A 20324-nucleotide genomic window follows, 5' to 3' on the forward strand; every position below is an offset into this window, starting at 1 on the left:
TTGAACAGTCTTGATCCCCTTATTCTTCACTGCTATTTCTCTTCATTTTTCTTCCTGTGCTCATCTCCATTCACTCTTTGCTTCTTTTAAAAAGTTAATTTCCCCTCCCCATTCTAAAATAAAACACCAGTTTTAGATTATCCTGTTTTCAACTTTTATGGAGAGAAACAGCTTGTTACCTTTTCCTGGTGAAGTGACAGAAAAAAAACTGCAGACCACCACTATACCAGCAATTCAGAAGGGAGTGTTTGGGGGAGAGGCGAAGGGGAGGAGTATGAGCTCAGAGGACTACATTTCCCAATAAATGGTGTTCAGAAGTGGCTGAGTAATAGAGAACCACTAGAGAGGAATGCTACTAAAAATTTCAGTATTCAACTGCAAGAGACTTTCATGAGTGCTGTTGCAGAAAATCTGATTTCACACAGTTCATGTTACTATTAGACCAAAAAAGCTGACATTCTACTTTCAGTTACATGTGCAGCCTTATCAGACATGGGGTGGTCACATGCCCCCCCCCCACCTTTAAATTGTGTGTCCCCCCACCACCACGGGTTATAGATCATCTCTACCTAGAAATAGCCTGCTTTCCTTTCATTACTCTCTTGCCCTGAATCCCTGACCTTTTGCCACTGTTTTCTCTTCCATTCTCCACACCCCATGAAGAACACAAACCAGAAACAGGAGTTAATGCCCCAATAATTTCAACACCGATTTCCTAGCAGGAATCCAACATATCCCAAAAGGGATTATGTCACATGCAGCAACTGCTTCCCTGACACATTCCCCCATCACATGGCATCAACACAAATGTCTCCCGCAATATACTGGAGGAAGGAAGGTGTGTGCTGTAGAGCCACTGCTCCCTGCCAGCATTCTTCCTCTGACTTTTGTCTTTTCCACTCATTCAGTACTGCTTTGTGCCCCATGACACCACCCAGCCAAAGGCAGTATTTAATTTGCAGAGACAATGAATATGCTTGGGCTTCAGAATATACCTTCCTTAATATGGAAGTTAAAGGTCACATAGCTGCAGTTTGAGGACATTAGTCCTTTTCTGATTTAAAGAAATACATCCAGTTGCTAGGATATTACCCATATATGCTCCTTGATTGGTAGGTATACTCAAAGTATTAAACAGTAAAAGGCCAAGATTTCCAAACTCCAGCACCTACAGTTAGACTTGTAAATTCATCTTTAGGGCCCTAAATAAAAGCTTTTGTTTTTCAGAGGTGCTGAGCACCCACAATTCTCATTGTTTGGGTCCCCAGGAATACAGCATGTTACTGCAAATAAATATTATACATCAATTTACAGGAATCCTCCTTGACATTTGTGGTTAAATGAAGTCAACTTGGAGGGCACGGACAGTGCGACAACAGCCTTTTAACCGAACTTCAGCAGAGAATCTAAAATATTCCCACTCTCTGACCTCCACACGCAGCCAGCCAATGGCATCAATTCACATATTTCTGGGGTGGAGGAAGTAAGAGGAGGGGGCGACTTTCAGCGCCTGCCCCTCCCTGCCAGGATGCCGTATCTCCCCCAGCTGAGTAGTCTCCCCTGCACTGTAGAGTCATGTTTCTGATGGACTCCCCCTCACCATGCAGTACGGAAACAGACTCCCCCATACTCCAGGTCACACCACCATTTGGCTCAAACATCCCTCAGTCAGGACAGAGGCACGACCGGGCCAAATATGAGTGACATTGCAACCCTATGCACCAGATCACAAGCCACTCACTTAAATTTGGCCTGGCAGCCCCTTCTTCTGGCAAATTTCAATAGCATTGAGACCACGCAGCTAGGGCAACGCTCCAGACTGCTCCAGCAGCACTCCGACAGATTTAGCATAAGACCACTGGGAAAAGCAGTCTAATCACACCCTTCCCTCAGCTCGGAGGCCTGTGGAACTTTGAGCAAATGCAAAAACTTTGAGGGGGAAGGGAAGTGAAACCTGTTTGCTCCATGCAATTGGCACCACTGCTTTAGCCATCTTCTTTATACTTGCAGTAAATTTGTAGCTCCAAAATTGCATTTTAGTCACAGAGCTACAGTAGTATGGCTGGGACTTAGGGAAGTGCGTGCATGTTTTCTGCAGAGCCAAGCAATAATTAGGTTGATTACCCCAATATGAACTATAACTCAATTCTTTCTAGAGACATTATTGTTCAGTTAAATAGACTACAGCCATTCTTTAACATGGGATGCTACAAATCAGATAGAAATTTCAAGCTACATCTGATTCCATGGAGCGAATATTCAGTAATATTCTAGGTTTCCTCCCACACTAGGAAACAACAACTAAAAGAATGAATTAAAAAGTTTCACTTCGGTTGTGTATGCTAGCTACTCCATTTCAAAGAGTAACATTGAACAAAAAGCCCTTTCACCTCAGATTTAACTGCCTCTAGAAACAACTGGGACTACCACCTTGATTACCATGCACATTGTAGGGAGAGTGGTCGCTTTGGATGAGCTATTACCAGCAGGAGAGTGAGTTTGTGTGTATGGTTTTTGGAGGGGGGTGAGAAAACCTGGATTTGTGCTGGAAATGGCCCACCTTGATTATCATACACATTGTGAAGAGAGTGGTCACTTTGGATGGGCTATTACCAGCAGGAGAGTGAGTTTGTGTGTGTGTGGGGGGGGAGGGTGAGAAAACCTGGATTTGTGCTGGAAATGGCCCAACTTGATGATCACTTTAGATAAGCTATTACCAGCAGGACAGTGGGGTGGGAGGGGGTATTGTTTCATGGTCTCTGTGTGTATATAACGTCTACTGCAGTTTCCACGGTATGCATCCGATGAAGTGAGCTGTAGCTCACGAAAGCTCATGCTCAAATAAATTGGTTAGTCGCTAAGGTGCCACAAGTACTCCTTTTCTTTTTGGGACCATCAGGTGATTTCTTGTGTTCTAAGGACATAATCATGGACATACGAAGAGACCTTTGGATCAATGAAGCCTCTCTTTATGCTCCTTATTTCCATTGCACACATGCACCCGGATGCATGTGCACACACCCTTTATGAATATCTTCACGGATTCACAATGAGCTGTTGTTCGTTGGCCTGAGCAGTTAGACAATATTTGTGACTCTTCCAGATTGTTTCCATGAGTCGAAAAAAAAATTATATGAGTCATACATTTCTGGTGCAACACTGTTGATTTACACAGGGTGTACACAAAGTTCTGCTTCCCTGAAAACAGGAGGATCAAACAAGATGCAGTTTCCTTGTTCAGAAATTGAAGCCCGCTTTCCAACCAGTCCTGTGCCCAAAGGAGCTCTGTCTCTGCTCCCTCCCACAATCGTTCTACCAGTACCTCTCCAGCTTTCTCCTGGCTCCCTGATTCCTTCCACAATCACTCAGATGCAACTAAATCAATGCCCCAGTCCCTGCATTTGCTATCAGCCTCCAGGTAATCCACTCAGGCAGCATGGGTCAGCTACTCAGGCCATGCCATGCTGGTCCATGCGCTGGATGGTAGCTTCTATTGTTTAATGGTAGTGGAAACAAAGGGCATTTAATTGCTCTCATTTAGCCTGAATTAAAGGTGGGTAGCATACTGATCAGCTTCAGCGAGGTCTGCTATTGCCCACAGATCAAAGACTTGCTGGGGCAGTCACCACCCTCCTCCATATCAGAGCATGAGTCCTAAGAGCTCCACAGATCCTCTAAATTACTGTAAAGTGAAGGGAAGATTCACTCTGGCAGTTCACCACTCTCCCCCACCATTCCACCTAAAGCTAGTCAAGAATCCTGCTCCCTCCAATGAAAATTTGAAGTGGGAATTTTTCCTGTGAAAACTGGGGGTGAGGTATGTTTTTAGCTTAATTTTTGTTTTCATTTTTGGGTTGCAAAAAAAAAGTTGTTTTTTTAAATGAAGTCCCAGCTATAGTCAGTGAAATGTGAGCTTTTTTGGTGAAAAGTTTCATTTTCAACCAACCCCCAGTTTTTAAATGAAGAAACTAAAAAAAAAAAAAAAAAAAGTTGACCTGTTCCACTTCTAACCCTCCCTGTAGTTATTGATCCCTCCATCTCATTCCTTAGGACACCAGATCCCCACAGATCTTCACCACTGTCCTGTAATCCCATCCCTCAAAAATCATCACAACCAGGCACTTCTCCCAACCACTGTCCTCCCTTCCCCATCTGCCTTTTCACTACTGTCCACTCCATCTCTCTGCCACCGCCTTTCTTGTCCATGTACACACATGCAAACAATAAACCTCACAACAGTCAAGTAGCATCAGCAGAAAGATGGGTTGTATGTGGAATGCATGCCCATGAATTGGGGAGATATCAACAGGACAAGATCCAGAAAGAATTCCAACCTGCCCACATGCCAACTACCAGAAGCTTCCTCCCATTCTTGGAGTACACCCAGTTCCTAAAACAACCTACTTAAACAGTGAATGTTCAAGGATCAACCTACAGTGTATTTATGGCCTTTATTGAAGGAGAAATCAAGGGGCATTTTTCCCCCCCTGAATGGACATCATCTGGTCTTTCCTCCTCTTCCACAGTTGAGCATGGCTGAGATTGCTAGCTTTGGACACACATTGTAAGATAAAATACACAGCATGACCTCATGATTCAAACTTCCTCATATCCTTATGTCAGGCTCCTTTTGTCTCAAGTATATTTGGTACTTTCATAGCATCCTGTGAACTAATCTTGCAGAACGTACCAGTTAGGAGTGACCTGTAATTGTCATGCTACAGAAAGCCAGAATAGCTTAACACAGGAAGAGCTATAAGCTTCAACACTATTCAGCTCCCTCCTATTTGTAGATAAAAAACAAGAAGCTTCACAGCCATAGATCTAGGTACATAGGCCAGTCAGAATTTTAGAAGAAAATTTCTCTCTCTTATTTTAGTTATCTGAAATGAGACATAGTTTTGGTGCAGCTTTAATCTGGAAACCCTAATTATAACCTGAACTCTAAGCAACAGCTAATTAGTTCTCCACTATTTAATGAGTACCATTCCATGGTTAACTTTAGCTGTTCAGTACTAAAAGTGAAGTTTTCTGCAAGATAAGCTCATTATCTTGTTCAACTACACTGGAGATGCTGCACTTAGATTCATGTAATTATCACAGGAATTAAGAAAGAAAGCTGAAATAGTTATCAGGTTTCCAGAGAACAGTCTTTAGACCTAAAAGTTGGTCTTCACAGTAGCTTATTGCCCTCTCTCCCATTTGTAGGAGAAACTTCACCTTCCTCTTTGATGCTCTAAATTGCTCTTAAGATTGTTTGGATTTATTAGTCAGTTGTGTCTCCTCTTTTCAGCTCAGCAATGGTTGTAAGGTAACAGAGAACAAATGGGAAAAAAGTGACCAAATGTATACCTTGGGTTCCCTGAAAGCACAAATGTCAATATAAGAATAAGTGGGCATACAATAAGGGAGAAGGAGAGAATTCATTGGGAAACACAGGTTTCAATTCATATACGATGAGGAATCTACCGTCTCGCTCAAGAGAGATCCAGAACTAAAATAGTCCAAATGACGATGATTATAGTAAAGGTGCATTGGCAGATCTGAGTGGGCAAATATGAATACCTGTCTTCACTACTGACAGCTGCTATAGCTTTCAGTCTCTCACTTTTGTAAGCACCAACTAATCAAACTCTCTCTCACACACACGAGTTAGTATGAATATTGCAAAAAGAAAAAGGAGTACTTGTGGCACCTTAGAGACTAACCAATTTATTTGAGCATGAGCTTTCGTGAGCTACAGCTCACTTCATCGGATGCATACTGTGGAAACTGCAGAAGACATTATATACACAGAGACCATGAAACAATACCTCCTCCCACCCCACTCTCCTACTGGTAATAGCTTATCTAAAGTGATCATCAAGTTGGGCCATTTCCAGCACAAATCCAGGTTCTCTCACCTTCCCCCCCCCCCAAACTCACTCTCCTGCTGGTAATAGCCCATCCAAAGTGACCACTCTCTTTAAAATGCATATGATAATCAAAGTGGGCCATTTCCAGCATAAATCCAAGTTTAACCAGAACGTTGGGGCGGGGGGGAGGGGGTAGAAAAAAACAAGGGGAAATAGGCTACCTTGCATAATGACTTAGCCACTCCCAGTCTCTATTTAAGCCAAACCTGGATTTGTGCTGGAAATGGCCCACCTTGATTTTCATACACATTGTGAGGAGAGTGGTCACTTTGGATAAGTTATTAGCAGCAGGAGAGTGAGTTTGTGTGTATGGTTTTTGGAGAGGGGTGGGGGAGTGAGAAAACCTGGATTTGTGCTGGAAATGGCCCACCTTGATTATCATACACATTGCGAAGAGAGTGGTCACTTTGGATGGGCTATTACCAGCAGGAGAGTGAGTTTGTGTGTGGGGGGGTGGAGGATGAGAAAACCTGGATTTGTGCTGGAAATGGCCCAACTTGATGATCACTTTAGATAAGCTATTACCAGCAGGACAGTGGGGTGGGAGGAGGTATTGTTTCATGGTCTCTGTGTATATAATGTCTTCTGCAGTTTCCACAGTATGCATCTGATGAAGTGAGCTGTAGCTCACGAAAGCTCATGCTCAAATAAATTGGTTAGTCTCTAAGGTGCCACAAGTACTCCTTTTCTTTTTGCGAATACAGACTAACACGGCTGTTACTCTGAAACCTATGAATATTGGAGACTTATGATGGTTGTTTCTCCCAAATTACCAGGCTCATTTTTGTTGCCAGAATACTACACTTATTCAGAAACTCCATAACATTCAAGAACCATCTATCACATTGTAAACAGAGGCATGTGAAATTGCCCCTTAATACAGTTATATAAAGATGTTTAAAATGACAGTGGGGAAAAGCCTTACCAAAAAAGCATATCTGAATACCTACATATAAACATAGCCAAATAAAATCTCTTCCCTCATAACCGGTTTCTTCAATTTTTGGAAACCGAATTTGTGTGGGAGCAAAATACACATTTTCAAATGGGAAGTCAATGGGCTTGGAAAACAAAAATCAGAAACAAGAATCATCATCAAAAGTGCAAACCCCAACAAACTTCAGGAGTAAGGAGACAAGACTAGTCAAAACAAACCAGTCACATGTGTGGTGGCAATTAACTAAGTACAGTGCAAACCTGTAATAGTCAAATGTTACAGTCAGGGAATTATTTGCACCCCACCCTCCCTTACCATTCACTAAAGCACCTAGAAGCTTGGGTCTGTGTGCGCGCGCTTTGAGGGGCTCTGCAAGATCAAAAAAATGAGCAGTAAGAATTAGAGGGGAGGCGAGAGGCTGGTTAAATCTGATCTCCCCAACGGCGTCTGCGACTTTCGGTGCAGCTGCGGAGTTCGCAGGGGCTGGGACTGTTTAAGCCACCCCACGTCCTATCCGCTGGGAAGCTTCCCAGGGACAACCAGGCAGCTGAGCCAAGTGCTGTATTCGTGGTTAGCCAGGTGCCCCGAGTCTGTACCAGTCACATTAACTGACCAGCATGGACCCAAGATAAGCGATCAGTAACTAAAACCAAACAACAAGCAGTGGAGAGTCCATGTCGCACAATTAAAGACCAGCTATCCAGAGCTAGCCCGCACAGGACACACCTCCCTCCACGCTGGGGCATAGCTGGGTTTGTCATCTCTCACTCGCACGCTTCCTGGGGATTCCCCACGCACAAGGGGGATCGGATCGGGCAATCGGGATCCAGCACTAAGATCTTTCCCTGACACTGCACCTGAGCGCTGGTTACTTGCACCGCGCAAGGGTCTGTGTATTCGCTTTCGCCTCCTGTGTTAATTGCATGCGTGTGGAAATCACTCACCAGCGCAGGGTTAAGTTTCTCAGTGAGCAGCCTGTTTAAGTGGCGGTGCAGGCTGTATACCGGGGCGCTAGCATCTTCTCCCCATCTTTTTGCCAGCTGCTTGCCAGGCACTCTTCCAGACCTCGCCGATGAGCAGCCGAGTGCCAGGCAGCCCGGCTCTGCCTCTCTCCCTCCCCTCGTCGCGTCCCCCTCTCTGTGCCGGCTCTCACACTGCTCCCATGATGTCATCCAGTAGCAATCTGCCATGCTCAAAGGCTGGAATAATCCAGAGCAGAAGCAGAGAGAGTGGTAGCCTCCTGCTGTAAATGTCACACACAGGCAGTACACCTGGAGGCAACCAAGGTTGCCGAGAGAGCAGTAGGGGGTAGATGTGGGCTGCAAAACACCCTAGGACTTAGATCACCTTTCTGTAAGCCACAAGACAGCACTCCTGCAAGGGGGCTGCAGTCACTGAGCTGGTGCCTGGCCCATCCCAGAAAGATGTTGTAAACAAACAAAAAAATAGCTTCATAACCCCACACTATTACCAGTAGCAAAGTTTTCAATACTTACAGGTTGAAACAGAGTTTGGAAAAATGCTCATTGAAGCAAACAGAACAGGCATGCTTTTTAATGGAGAATAGGAGAGAATAAAAATGGAGCATTATTGCACATAGAGGTCATTTTTCCACAGCAGGACAGATCAAGCCATCCTACATATTGAGCCTTTCCTCCCTACTTAATCATAGTAGAATCTCAGCCATTGTGTATTACCTACACCCTCTCCCTTCCTCTGGGCACTTTTGTGACATAACCCATGTTGCTCAAAAAAAAATTGTTTTCTTCAGAACAATTTTTGAATGAAAAATGGCCTCTTGGCCAAGAGGAGAGAATTCTTCCGTTAAAATTTTCCTTTTACAACCCATTTTTTCCAACTAAGTTTTCAGTTCTCTTTTTGGTAAAAACTATATGGATTCTCAAAATCCAAAAATACTTTAACCGAAAATAGTTTTGGAAAAAACACTTTTTGGAAGGTTTCAGTTTCATTTTTATTGAAAAACTGAAAGTGTTTCATGAACATAAAAGGTTGTTACAAGGAGGAGGGAGAAAAATTGTTCTCATTAACCTCTGAGGATAGGACAAGAAGCAATGGGCTTAAATTGCAGCAAGGGATATTTAGGCTGGACATTAGGAAAAACTTCCTAATTCCAGTAGTTAAACACTAGAATAAATTGCCTAGGGGGGTTGTTGAATCTATCATTGGAGGTTTAAGTGCAGGTTAGACAAACATCTGTCAGGGATGGTTTAGATCAGAGGTGGGCAAACTACGGCCCGTGGGCCACATCTGCCCAGTGGGACCCTCCTGCCCGGCCTCTGAGCTCCTGGCCCGGGAGGCTAGTCCCTGGTGTCTCCCCCTCTCCCGCAGCCTCAGCTCACTGAGCTGCCAGCGCAATGAGCTCCTGGGGCAGCACAGCTGCAAGCCCGGCCTGACCTGGTGCTCTGTGCTGCACGGTGCGTGGCTGGCTCCAGCTGGGTGGCCCAGCTGCCTGTCCTGGTGCAGCAGGGCTGTTAGCCACCAGTGCTTCAAGCAGCGCAGGGGGTGGGGAGCAGGGGGTGTTGAATAGAGGGCAGGGGAGTTCAGGGTGGTGGTCAGGGGTGTGGATAGGGTCGGGGTGGTCAGAGGGTGGGGAACAGGGAGGTTGAATGGGGGCAGTCAGGGGACAGGGAGAAGGGGTGGTTGGGGTCCTGGAAGGGAAGTCAGAAATGAGAGAAGGGGTTGGATAGGGCAACAGGGGGCAGGGGTTCCGGGGGGCCATCAGGGAACAATGGGGGTTGGATGGGGCAGGAGTCCCATGGGGGCCGTAAAGCGGCAAGAAGTGGGGGATAGGGGGCAGGGGCCAGGCCACACCTGGCTGTTTGGGGAGGCAAAGTCTCCCCTAACCGGCCCTCCATACAATTTCCAAAACCTGAGGCAGCCCTCAGACCAAAATGTTTGCCCATCCCTGCTCTAGATAATACTTAGTCCAGCCCTGAGTGTAGGGGACTGGTCTAGAACAGTGGTTCTCAAAACCAGTCCGCCGCTTGTTCAGGGAAAGCCCCTGGCAGTCCAGACCGGTTTGTTTACCTGCCGCGTCCGCAGGTTCAGTCGATAGCGGCTTCCACTGGCCGCAGTTTGCCGCTCCAGACCAATGGGGGCTGCGGGAAGCGACGTGGGCCAAGGGTCATTTTTCTGTTTCTGTAAACTACCTCATTAAAAGACTCAGGACCAAAACATTGGAACTTTGATCTGATATGAAATAAAGCTACAAAAGCCTAAAGGACTGCAAGTATCTGGCTTTAAGGAAATATTTGCTGTAAGTTTTGTTTTGAAGAAGACTAAGTCGCCTTTGTCACATTAAAACAGAGCCTCTCTTTTTCATATTTAGTTGCTTAGGTGAAGAGATCTTCTTGTGGAAGTGTCCCTAATGGTGCTTCAAAGAGTTCCTAAATCAGAAATAAATGCATAAAAATAGCTTGGGGATGAACGCACTATTAAAAACCCATAAAGCCATAGAATGACTCTCTCTCTCTCTCTCTCCAAGTTTTACAACAGGGAATCTTAATTCAGTTTTAGGTACTTCATATTATATGTCTGCTAGGATTTTAACTCAGACTTACACGGCTTCCTGTTCAGCACCTGTTCTGAGGACTTGACACTGGCTTCCAGTAACAAGTGTTTTAAGGTATTATTCACATTAGAGGCAATTCATGGAATACACCTGCTCACTGAACTGATTATACTCTGCATATATTACCTGTGTCTCTCTCATTTTTCTCTTTATTTACTGTCTGCACTCAGTGTAATCCACCTACAGACTGCTGTACTAAGTGTTTTGTTCTTTCTTCAAATTTTAAACCCTGGTATTGCATATTTAGCTTAATTCTGGTAATACACCAATGCACAGAAGTGGAAGGGCTATTTAAAGAGGTGCACAGCTCCCATGCTGGTTTTCTCTCAATGCACCTTCCGGCCTGGGACAAAAGGTCTCCCCTTCTGCAAGTCAATGCTAAGTTCAGTACATGGCATTGTTCTCAAGTTATGAAGACTTATGTTTGCAGATGAAAGGTGTAATAGTCAAAGCAGACAATGCAGTAATACATAGGAGATATATTAGTCAGTGTATGCAAGATACTAACTTCCTTCCTTTATAAGTCAATTAAGTATATTCAGTGTGTATACTCATGGAATTCCTTTTGTTGTAGGTTCTATAGCAGCCTGCTCCTAGATGAAGTTTCTATTCTGAGGCACAGCTAGTCTCATGCTCTCAAATATAGATGAAAAAGACAATGCTCACTTTCAAAATAAGACTAAGACAAACTGAGCCAAATGTTTAGCAAATTTTTTGTTTGGGGCCAGATCGTAAGTCCAGTTCACCCCATTGACTTCAGTGAGATTACTTGTGAGAGGAACTACTTACCACTTTGTGTGCTGGAAGCATCCTGCCCTAAATTAAGGCGCAAATCCTGAGTGACTCAGTTGGGTGCTGGATATCTCCAATGGGAAGGGAGAAAATGAATCTTTCCCCTTTGCCCAAAGTATGAAAGAGCAATGGAGTCAGTCCAAAGCCCAATGGTTGGAGTTGGCTTCAGGAGACCAGCTACCACAGCGATGAGCGCTAACTAAATGTTACCTAGATAGATGCAGTTTCAACTAGAACAAAGATTTCTCCCAGAAATCTTGAGCTAATTGAATCAATTAAAAAAAATACCCACATACTTAGAATATTTACAGCCAGGCAATTTAGCAGGGCTGTAAACTGTACTTCTGACATCTCCCCCCTACCAAATCCAGATTATCACGGTCCTCAAACTATTACAAAGCCACCTGACATATGAAATCTCATCATCAATCAAGTAACATGATTAAGTTCTCATGCCAATACAGTTACTGCCTGAAGTTAAAATAAGCAATTACTATTACTTGAGTGACCAAGAAATTAAGACATTCAAATCACACAGCCTGCAGGGAAGATACCTTTTGTACATTAAAAGGGTAGCAAATGTTATGCTGAAACCCAGTGTTCAATCAATATATCATCTTACCACAGAGAAATGTTGAAGGCTGCTAAATTCAATATGAAGCAGAAAGCAACAGCACAAATGTTGCTTAGCTATTTCTGTAAGCATCATACACTGATAAAGTTCAAATCTAACAGACCTCAGAGATCTACACAAGATAATAATATACAATAGCTAAAAAATACACATTCCTCCTCTTGCTTCAGGCAGTTTGTTACAGAAGATTTTGTTAACTTTTATACTATTATGAAGAGAGAATGAGCATTCACGAGGAATTAAGAATCTCTCTCGCGTGTATGGCTAAATTATACCATTGTAGTGAAGTCAATTAACGTTGGCAGATAGGCTAGCCTAAGAAATAAGAATTCCATTTTGCAATGGGGAGAAAGCAGTTTGATTTTATTTTAATTTATTTTGTTCTGCACTGGAACAAACCTTTTCCTTCAAAAATGAAAACAGGGAAAGACTCACTTAAGAGGTCTGGGCACCCATCTGGGATGTGGGAGACCCTGATGCAAATCCCTACTCCTCATCAGGCAGAAGTAGGTTTTGGCTATTCTGAGATGGAGGTTGTCTCTTCTCTGAGAAGCCTTCCCAATGACAGGCTCTTTGAAAGTTGCAGTTTCACTGAAACCAAAACGTCTCACAGAAATATATGTTCCAGTTAAGACCAAACATTTCAGCCATCCCTGACAGATATTTTAATTAGGATATACTCAATTGAGGTGTGGGGGGGGGCTCGACAAATTCCAAACATGATCATAGCCTAAAAGATGAACTATTGGAGATTAAATGCCTAACATCTCCACCCTCTCTAATCCACTGTTGTTGAAAATTCTTGATAATCAGTTGTTCACATAGACAACACTAGAATTAATGCCACTGTAGTTGTGTATGTATGAGCCATATTATACCTCTCTCTGCTAATAATCATTTTGATGAAAGACGGTCAAGACAGTTTGGGGGATGGAGGGGGGGGGGAGGGGAGAAAATCCACAAGTTTCTACCACTTTGAAACAATGAAGTTACCAGCCTTTCCCCACCTTTAGGCAAAGTAAGTATCTTGCCCTCCATGCAACATTAGGTGATTTTTGCTAATACTTGTTTGGACTAGGAGGAATTTGCCGTGGAGGGAGTCTTACATAAGTCACATATTATATAAAAGATAGTAATACTTTGTACTCACTGTGCCCTTTGCTCAAAAAAAAAATCTCACAGTTCCACAAAAAAGTCAGTAATGTTATAGGGAAGTCCTAGGTTATAGATCTTTTGTTTTATTTTCAAAACTAGTGTATAGCTATCTGGGCAGCAATTTCAGTTTGTCTCTCATTTTGAGGTGGGAAAGCCATTGTGTATTGTGGTAGGAAACAGAAAGCTTTAAGATTTTTTTTTTTAACTCCTCACTTCCCCAAAAGGGCAAGACTACTTGACTTCATGTCTCTGCATTGGCTACTTTAAGCAAGTTTTGTCTTGGGATTTGGAGGGAGGAAAGTTTTTCCCCCAGGTAAGTTTGAGTGAGGGGATTGCACAGAGGATGAAGAAGCCTGCCCCCAAATTCTACAGTTTATCCAGCAGGAGGAGGGGAAGGCAGCCCAACAGGGGAAATAGTACTAGTGAGTATCAAAGACAAGTATACGGTGGTGTCCAACCAAGTGATTTCACAAAAAAGCTACCATTAGCAAAGGAATAACTCTTCACAGGTCTTTATTCCAAAGCAGTTATGACAGACTTCGGAGTCTCTCAGTCTAATTGAAGATTCCCTCCCTCTTAACTTATGGCAATATGACAGCCACAGACCACATTGTTTAACATGTAGTAGGAACAGGTCAGCTTTGTACTTTTTTATTGAAATAAAATGCTGTACTTGCTACCCACAAAATTTACTCCAGTGCAGAGAATCTTCATGCCACTTTACCCCTTGTAAGTCCCATATTAAGGGTTTCATTGATGCTTCAGGCCACCTTATAAAGGGCCTCTGCAGTGGCGTGAGCATGCACCAGCTGGACACGGGTTCATTCCCTGTACATATGTCATTTACAGCTCCCCATATTGAAACCAGAGGGACAGCAGCAACACCATTTTCAGATACCGCTTTCATTGTAACACCACACATACATAACTTCCAATCTCTGCCTAAACTGGAGATAGCTCAGGAAGGATTGTATAGGCACCTATCCAAGCCATATCCTGCTCCTTGACCTCTACCCCCCACCCCGAACACCTCTCAACAACAATACTCAAGGAACAATCCTACCCCATCCTGTCTTATGTATCCTCACAAGCACCTTCTCAACAACTGGGTCCCAGCAGGACCCCACTTTCTTGCTTCTCCCAGCTGTCCTTTCCACAACTTCCATGACCCACCCAATCACCAACTGCTTTATGACCCTTCTTCCTCTCTTTTACCCAGCTGCCTTCCTCCCCAGCACATCGTCTTAAAGATGTACTTTCCCAGACTGTGCTTCCTCCAAAATACTCCCATCACCAAGCTATGGAGCAAGGTAGAAAATCTTCTATCTTTGCCCAGTTGCTATGAGAGCAAATAGTCATTCTAGCTATCTAAGCATTTATACAACTCATCAGCATGGCATTCAAGTTAAGTGACAAGCTTGGCTAGAGTATTGAACTGTGATAGATGATTGCTATAATTAAATTGCCTGTGAAATTGTAGTAGATTAACTCTAAGAAAAAACAACTCTGGAACTATCCAAATTGATCCACTACAAGTCTGAAAGACAAGCTCAAGATTCTGGTAAAATCCTAAGATTTTTGCCTGTAGAGTTCAACCCCAAAGCAGGATGGGCAGGAAAGGGTGGCCACTCTCTCCCTCATATAGTCCCTTATTAACATCTGAGCTAGGGAAATGGGCTTTGCAAACACAGAACTTAAAGGCTGGTATCACAGTATGAAGTGTTGCAATGAAAACTTTATCAAGTTATGACACTGTTTGGGCTCATGTTTGCTGACCAGAATTATTAGTACCTGTGCCCCATTCTTTACATTAGGCATAACAGCTGACTGAGCTAGCCCTAGAGATATGATAGCAATAGGGAGTGTATAAAAACTAAAATAGATTAGACAAGATATTGTATTCCAAAACAAAAACTCTATTCACCAGCAAAGAAATACCATCTGGAAATCTCTCTGATCAGGACACTGCATGTCACACGTGCACCAGTGCTTATCCATCTGCAGAATTTGCCACATATCAAGTGTCTCACTTAGGAAAGACTAACGTGTTGCAACAGACTGCAAGAAAGATTGCACTAGCCTTGAATAAGGCAGGTTTTGAACTTCTTATTGGTCTTAATTTGCAGATACTAAACTGTTCTAAATCATGCTAGTGCAGTGGTACTGAATGCCTGGTTTCAGTCCAGAGATGAGGTATAACTTTTATCGGACCAACTTCTGTTGGTAACGGAGACAAGCTTTCAAGCAGCACAGAGCTCTTTCCAGGTCTGGGAAAGGTACTCTATGTCACAGCTAAATACAAGCTCAAACAGATAAGAGCATAAATAGTGACAACATATTCTAAGGGACTATTCAAGGTGAAGAGGTTTAAGCACAGGCAGTAATGGTTTCTGTAATACCAAGCACCTAGCCCGAGCTTGGTGAATGCAGTTATCTGTCACGACTTTGATGGCATATACCCAGTGGTACTGTTTTTTTTCATTTATATACCCGTGGCCATTGGGTTTTCCCCCCATAATATATATTTTTGCTGCTTTGGAGAAAATTTTTGCTTGTAAATAGGCTGGTTGAATACATGAGAGCTTTTCTCCTATGCATTTGCCTAGGGACAGCTCCTTTGGTAAGCCGTCTTTTTACAGACTCCAGTTCCTGTACAGTAGTTGAGATTAATGACGTGGCAAGGTCTGATGCCCAGTAGGTGGTCGAATGGGTGATTTAACAGCAAGTCTGTGCAAATCTATCTATTTCACATCATGCAAGTTCACACAAAATAACCCTGCTAGCCCCTTACGTTTTCTAGAACTTCAAGCCTAGCCAGGAAGATGTGTTACATTTTTAATGCCTTCTAAAAGTTTCCCAATTGTAAATATTTAAAGCAATACCCAGATTTGATTTTATGATACCACAACAGGATTTCATGCATGGGATATAAGCTAGGGGACTGGGAGGGATCAAAGTCAAGCCCCAAAGCTAGTGATGACTAGGAACATTGCTAACGCCATATGGTATTGCATGAAGTGGGAAAAACAAGGAAAGGCTTCCTGAGGTTTTGTCTGTTTTTTTTTTTCCCGAAATTGGGTCTCTTTGATAAAGGACAAACTCAAAAAAAAAAATTAAAAAGTAGCAGCAGCAGCATTCAGCTCTCCCATCTGGAAGAAGAGTCACCACAACAAAGCTTGGCTGTAAGTATTTTACTATTGTATTGTGACAGCACCTGAAGGATCCATTCAAGATTGGGGTCCTAGTGTGCTAGCCTCCATACAAGAGAGTTTACAGTTACTTGCCCTGATCCTGCAAACAATGCCCTATACCTAACTTCAATGTAGAATTGATTTTGTAGACAATGTTAATTGTAAAGGCTTTTGAGTTAAGCCTTTTACCCATCCAGATAAGTCCTTTGGAAAAGGTAGAGCACTTAAAACATTTCAAGTCTCTAGTGTATCCAATCTTTTTTCCCTAAGAATATTACTTGTGAACAGACTTTCAGTAACTCTCTCTCTCTCGGGGCATGTCTACACTACAAAATTATGTTGACTTTTGAGTTAAGTCAGCATACAGCCACTATAGTAATTAAGTCACTTGCGCGTGTTCGGACTACGCTTCTTGTGTCAGTGGTGTGCATCCTCACCAGGAGTGCTTGTACCAACTGTACTGTCAGTGCAGGGCATTGTGGAATGACCAAGGGCACCAATTAGGGAGGGCATGAACCTGTAAAACAGCAACAACGACGAGTCCTTGTGGCACCTTAGAGACTAACAAGTTTATTTGGGCATAAGCTTTTGTGGGCTAGAACCCACTTCATCAGATGCATGAAGTGAAAAATACAGTAAGAAGGTATAAATATACAGCACATGAAAAGATGGGAGTTGCCTAATCAAGTGGGGGGGGGTCAGTGCTAACGAGGCCAATTCAATTTGGGTGGATGTGGACCATTCCCAACAGTTGTCAAACAGGGGTGAATATACGCAACTCCCATCTTTTCATGGGCTGTATATTTATACCTGCTTACCGTATTTTCCACTCCACTCATCTGATGAAGTGGTTTCAGAGTAGCAGCCGTGTTAGTCTGTATTTGCAAAAAGAACAGGCGTACTTGTGGCACCTTATACTCAAATAAATTTGTAAGTCTCTAAGCTTTCGTGAGCTACAGCTCACTTCACTGGATGCATTCAGTGGAAAAAAGTGGAAAAACTGATGAAGTGGGTTATAGCTTGTGCTCAAATAAATTTGTTAGTCTCTAAGGTGCCACAAGGACTCTTTGTTGTTTTTGTTGATACAGACTAACACGGCCACCCCTCTGAAACCTGTAAAACAGGAATCCCTCTGTGGGGGAAGGGGGAGTGTTGAAGAGAGAATACAGGGGACTCAGAAGAAATACAGTTTAGCCCTCTGAGCCAAGGTTACATTCAGAAAAGAGGGAGATGTGGGATGGGCGGTAGTCATAGGCACCGACTCTGTTGTGGGTACTTAGCACCACTGGTAGCCAGCTCCCCTTGCTTCCGCCCACCCCACCCAGCACCTCGCTGATCAACTCCTCCCCCTCCCTTCCAGTGCCTCCCACCCACTGCAATCAGCTGTTTTGCAGCATGGAGGAGGCTCAGGGAGGGAGGAGGAGGTGGCATGCTCAGGGGCAGAACTGGGCGGAGGCTTGGGGTGGAACCAGGAGGTTGAGAAATCCCCTAGGCCTGGAGGAAGCCGGCACCTATTGGGGTAAGGGTGAAAAAAAGGGGCCAAAACAGGAGGTCATACAGGAAGGTGTCAAAGGAAGTCCATGGGTGGTGGAGAGATTAGAACCCAGGTGTGTGTGCGCACATGTCTCTCTCTCTCTCTCTCTCAGCCAAGAAGGCCCGTTCTCTGAGACTCCAGCAATTGGTCCCAGGTGATTGGGAAGGAAATGGGGGGAGAAAGGAAGGGAAGGAGGAAGACAAAAAGAAGGGTGGGTAGGGGGGAGAACAAGAAAAAGTCAGATGAGAGGAGAGCATTTAAACTGTCAATGGGTGGCAGGTTCTGCCCCAGGCAAGGTTGTACAGCAATGCCTACTGTGAAATTTTAGATTTTAAGTGAAAATCATTTCATTTCATCACCATTTTTTGTTCTGAGCTTGAGAAAGGAAGGAATGAAAAAGTGTTGTATGAGTATCAGAAGTTACTATACCTCAAATTCTTAGGGTTTCAGCTGTATTCAGGCCAATTCCAGAACAAAGAACAGAAATTGCATTTGCACAGTCTATAAAGTCAATGATTATTGTTATGATTTGTATTATTCACTGGGCACTATCTGTGAGCTTAGCACTGTTCAGAATATGCCAGAAAATGTAGTCCCTGAGCCAATGGACACAAGATGTGTAATTCTAGAGACAATGGCTCAGATATTTAAGAATGAAGTGTACAGTTATTGACCACATGTTATCACTTGTTCACTGTGATGTGAATATCTATGAGTGAGGCACTGTGGCAATAGAAGCTTTACTTGATTAAGGACTAGACGATTTGACTCTCCAACTTCCTTTCAAGAGAAAGAGCTGCCCAGAGCTCTTTTGCCAGTTTGTTTTTTTCTTTCCTGCCTGCAGTGGCCCCAATATAGCTCAGAAATCTGGATTTTTTTCTCACCTTGAAAATGTGAAATTTTGTTGGGGTTTGGTTTAAAATATTCTCCTGTGAAAACTGCAACTCAATCACTGTAGTGTTGCGTTTAAGACCTTTCTGGAAAGTAACTAGCCTTTCAACAGAAGTGAAAGCAGTGTTGCCAACTGTCATGATTTTGTCATGAGTCTCATGCTAATTATTGTTTTCTTTAAAGCCCAGTTCCTGGAGTCAAGTGAGATGTGATTATTTCAATCTTAATTCTTAAAGAAAAATGAAGTTTCTATCCCTTCTGGTGGTGGAGAAAGCTTCAAAATGTGAACCCAGTGCACCCTAAAGGATCAAAAAAGCAGAATGTAAATAAAATGAACACTAAATCTATTATTTTTTACTTGATCATTATTTCAAAACCCATCTCATGATTTTTGGTGAGCCTGATTAATGATTTTTGAACATTTGGGGGTGGCAATACTATGAAAGTGACTTGAAAGTGTCAGCTTCACTCCTGTTTAAAGTCAGTTTCTAGTCTGTTATTTATAGTGAGGTAACACCCCTAGAGCCCCAGGCAGGTGCAGTATAAACTCATGGAGCCTTGCCAAAAGTTAAATGAACTGCAAAAAAGTGATAGAAAGTAATCTAGATTTTTCTACAGTTGAAACACTTGTAGTATTCAAGAGCTAGTAACAAAGTAAGAATATACATTAAATTTTTAAACCTAACCAGTGTCCCTTAAGTGAATTGACACAAGACGTCAGAACGTTAGTATTAGAGCTGAGTGGGTCTAATAGTTAATTTTCTTTCTTTATATAGGAATTAGAAATCAGACAATATCATCTGACACGAGCACTGTATCTAAATTATCTGCAAAAAACAAGAATTTTCAGGTGCCCAAGTAGCCTCTGTGGTTAAAGCCCCTCCCACCACACACACACCAAAATCTGAAATGGCGCCCCTGGAGATGGCTTCTGAAAGCCAGTTAACAGTTGATGTAAGCAATGCAGCATCTACAATGACACTGCATTAACATTAAATTTACACCTCTTGCCGAGGTGGAATAATTAAGTCAGTGCAGCAGGGGCAAAATTTTTGTATAGACACTTACATAGTTAGGTCAACGTAAGCTGCCTTCTGCCAACTTAACTACGTAGTGTAGACCAGGCCTCAAATTCAGTTAGTCAGATCTTCATTGTGGCCACCTGTATGTGTTCCAGGCAGGGATTGCACTGAAATGGAGCCAAATTATGAATGTAGTTACTGAAATATAAATCTGGACTCATTTCCCTTGATTCAGAGTGGTGTACGCAAGTCTTATATTTGGCATATATACTCTACTTTTCACTACAAAAAACAATGTCTGTAGAAGGATCAGTTTCATATTGTAATATAGCTATTGTTTTTTTAAGTAATGCCAATGATTGATTTTCCTGCCCTCTGGCTCAGCTGATGAAATAAAATAGTGCAAGTTTTTGTGAGTTCCTCCTCTGAAGGCAACATCCAACCTTCAAGAGCTCTTCCTCCCACATGCACAAAAATGGTAGCAGTGGTCTTCATATCAGTTTTAGAGAATATTTAACCACCTGAATGAGAGGTTTATCTACTAGGTAAAGTGGAGGCAGTCTACAGTGCCCTCTTACTGTTAGGGATCTATGATAAACTGTTGTTTCAGTTTCCATAAAGTGAGTTTAGCATGTATAAATCCATAAAGCTGTATAGTTAA

General features: G+C 43.0%; 1 protein-coding gene across 3 annotated transcripts in view; it reads right to left on the reverse strand.

Annotated features, from left to right (window-relative positions):
• The window catches only part of MARCHF1 (membrane associated ring-CH-type finger 1), a 482864-nt gene extending 474898 nt beyond the window's left edge, over positions 1 to 7966 (reverse strand). For all 3 annotated transcript variants that reach the window (XM_084626288.1, XM_084626291.1, XM_084626286.1), the window contains exon 1: positions 7797 to 7966. The gene's annotated coding sequence lies outside the window, so the exon portion shown is untranslated. The remainder of the gene's footprint in view (positions 1 to 7796) is intronic.
• Positions 7967 to 20324: the final 12358 nt, after the last annotated feature.

The sequence above is a fragment of the Lepidochelys olivacea genome (assembly GCF_965140295.1).
Source record: "Lepidochelys olivacea isolate rLepOli2 genome assembly, chromosome: 4".
Taxonomy (NCBI): domain Eukaryota; kingdom Metazoa; phylum Chordata; order Testudines; family Cheloniidae; genus Lepidochelys; species Lepidochelys olivacea.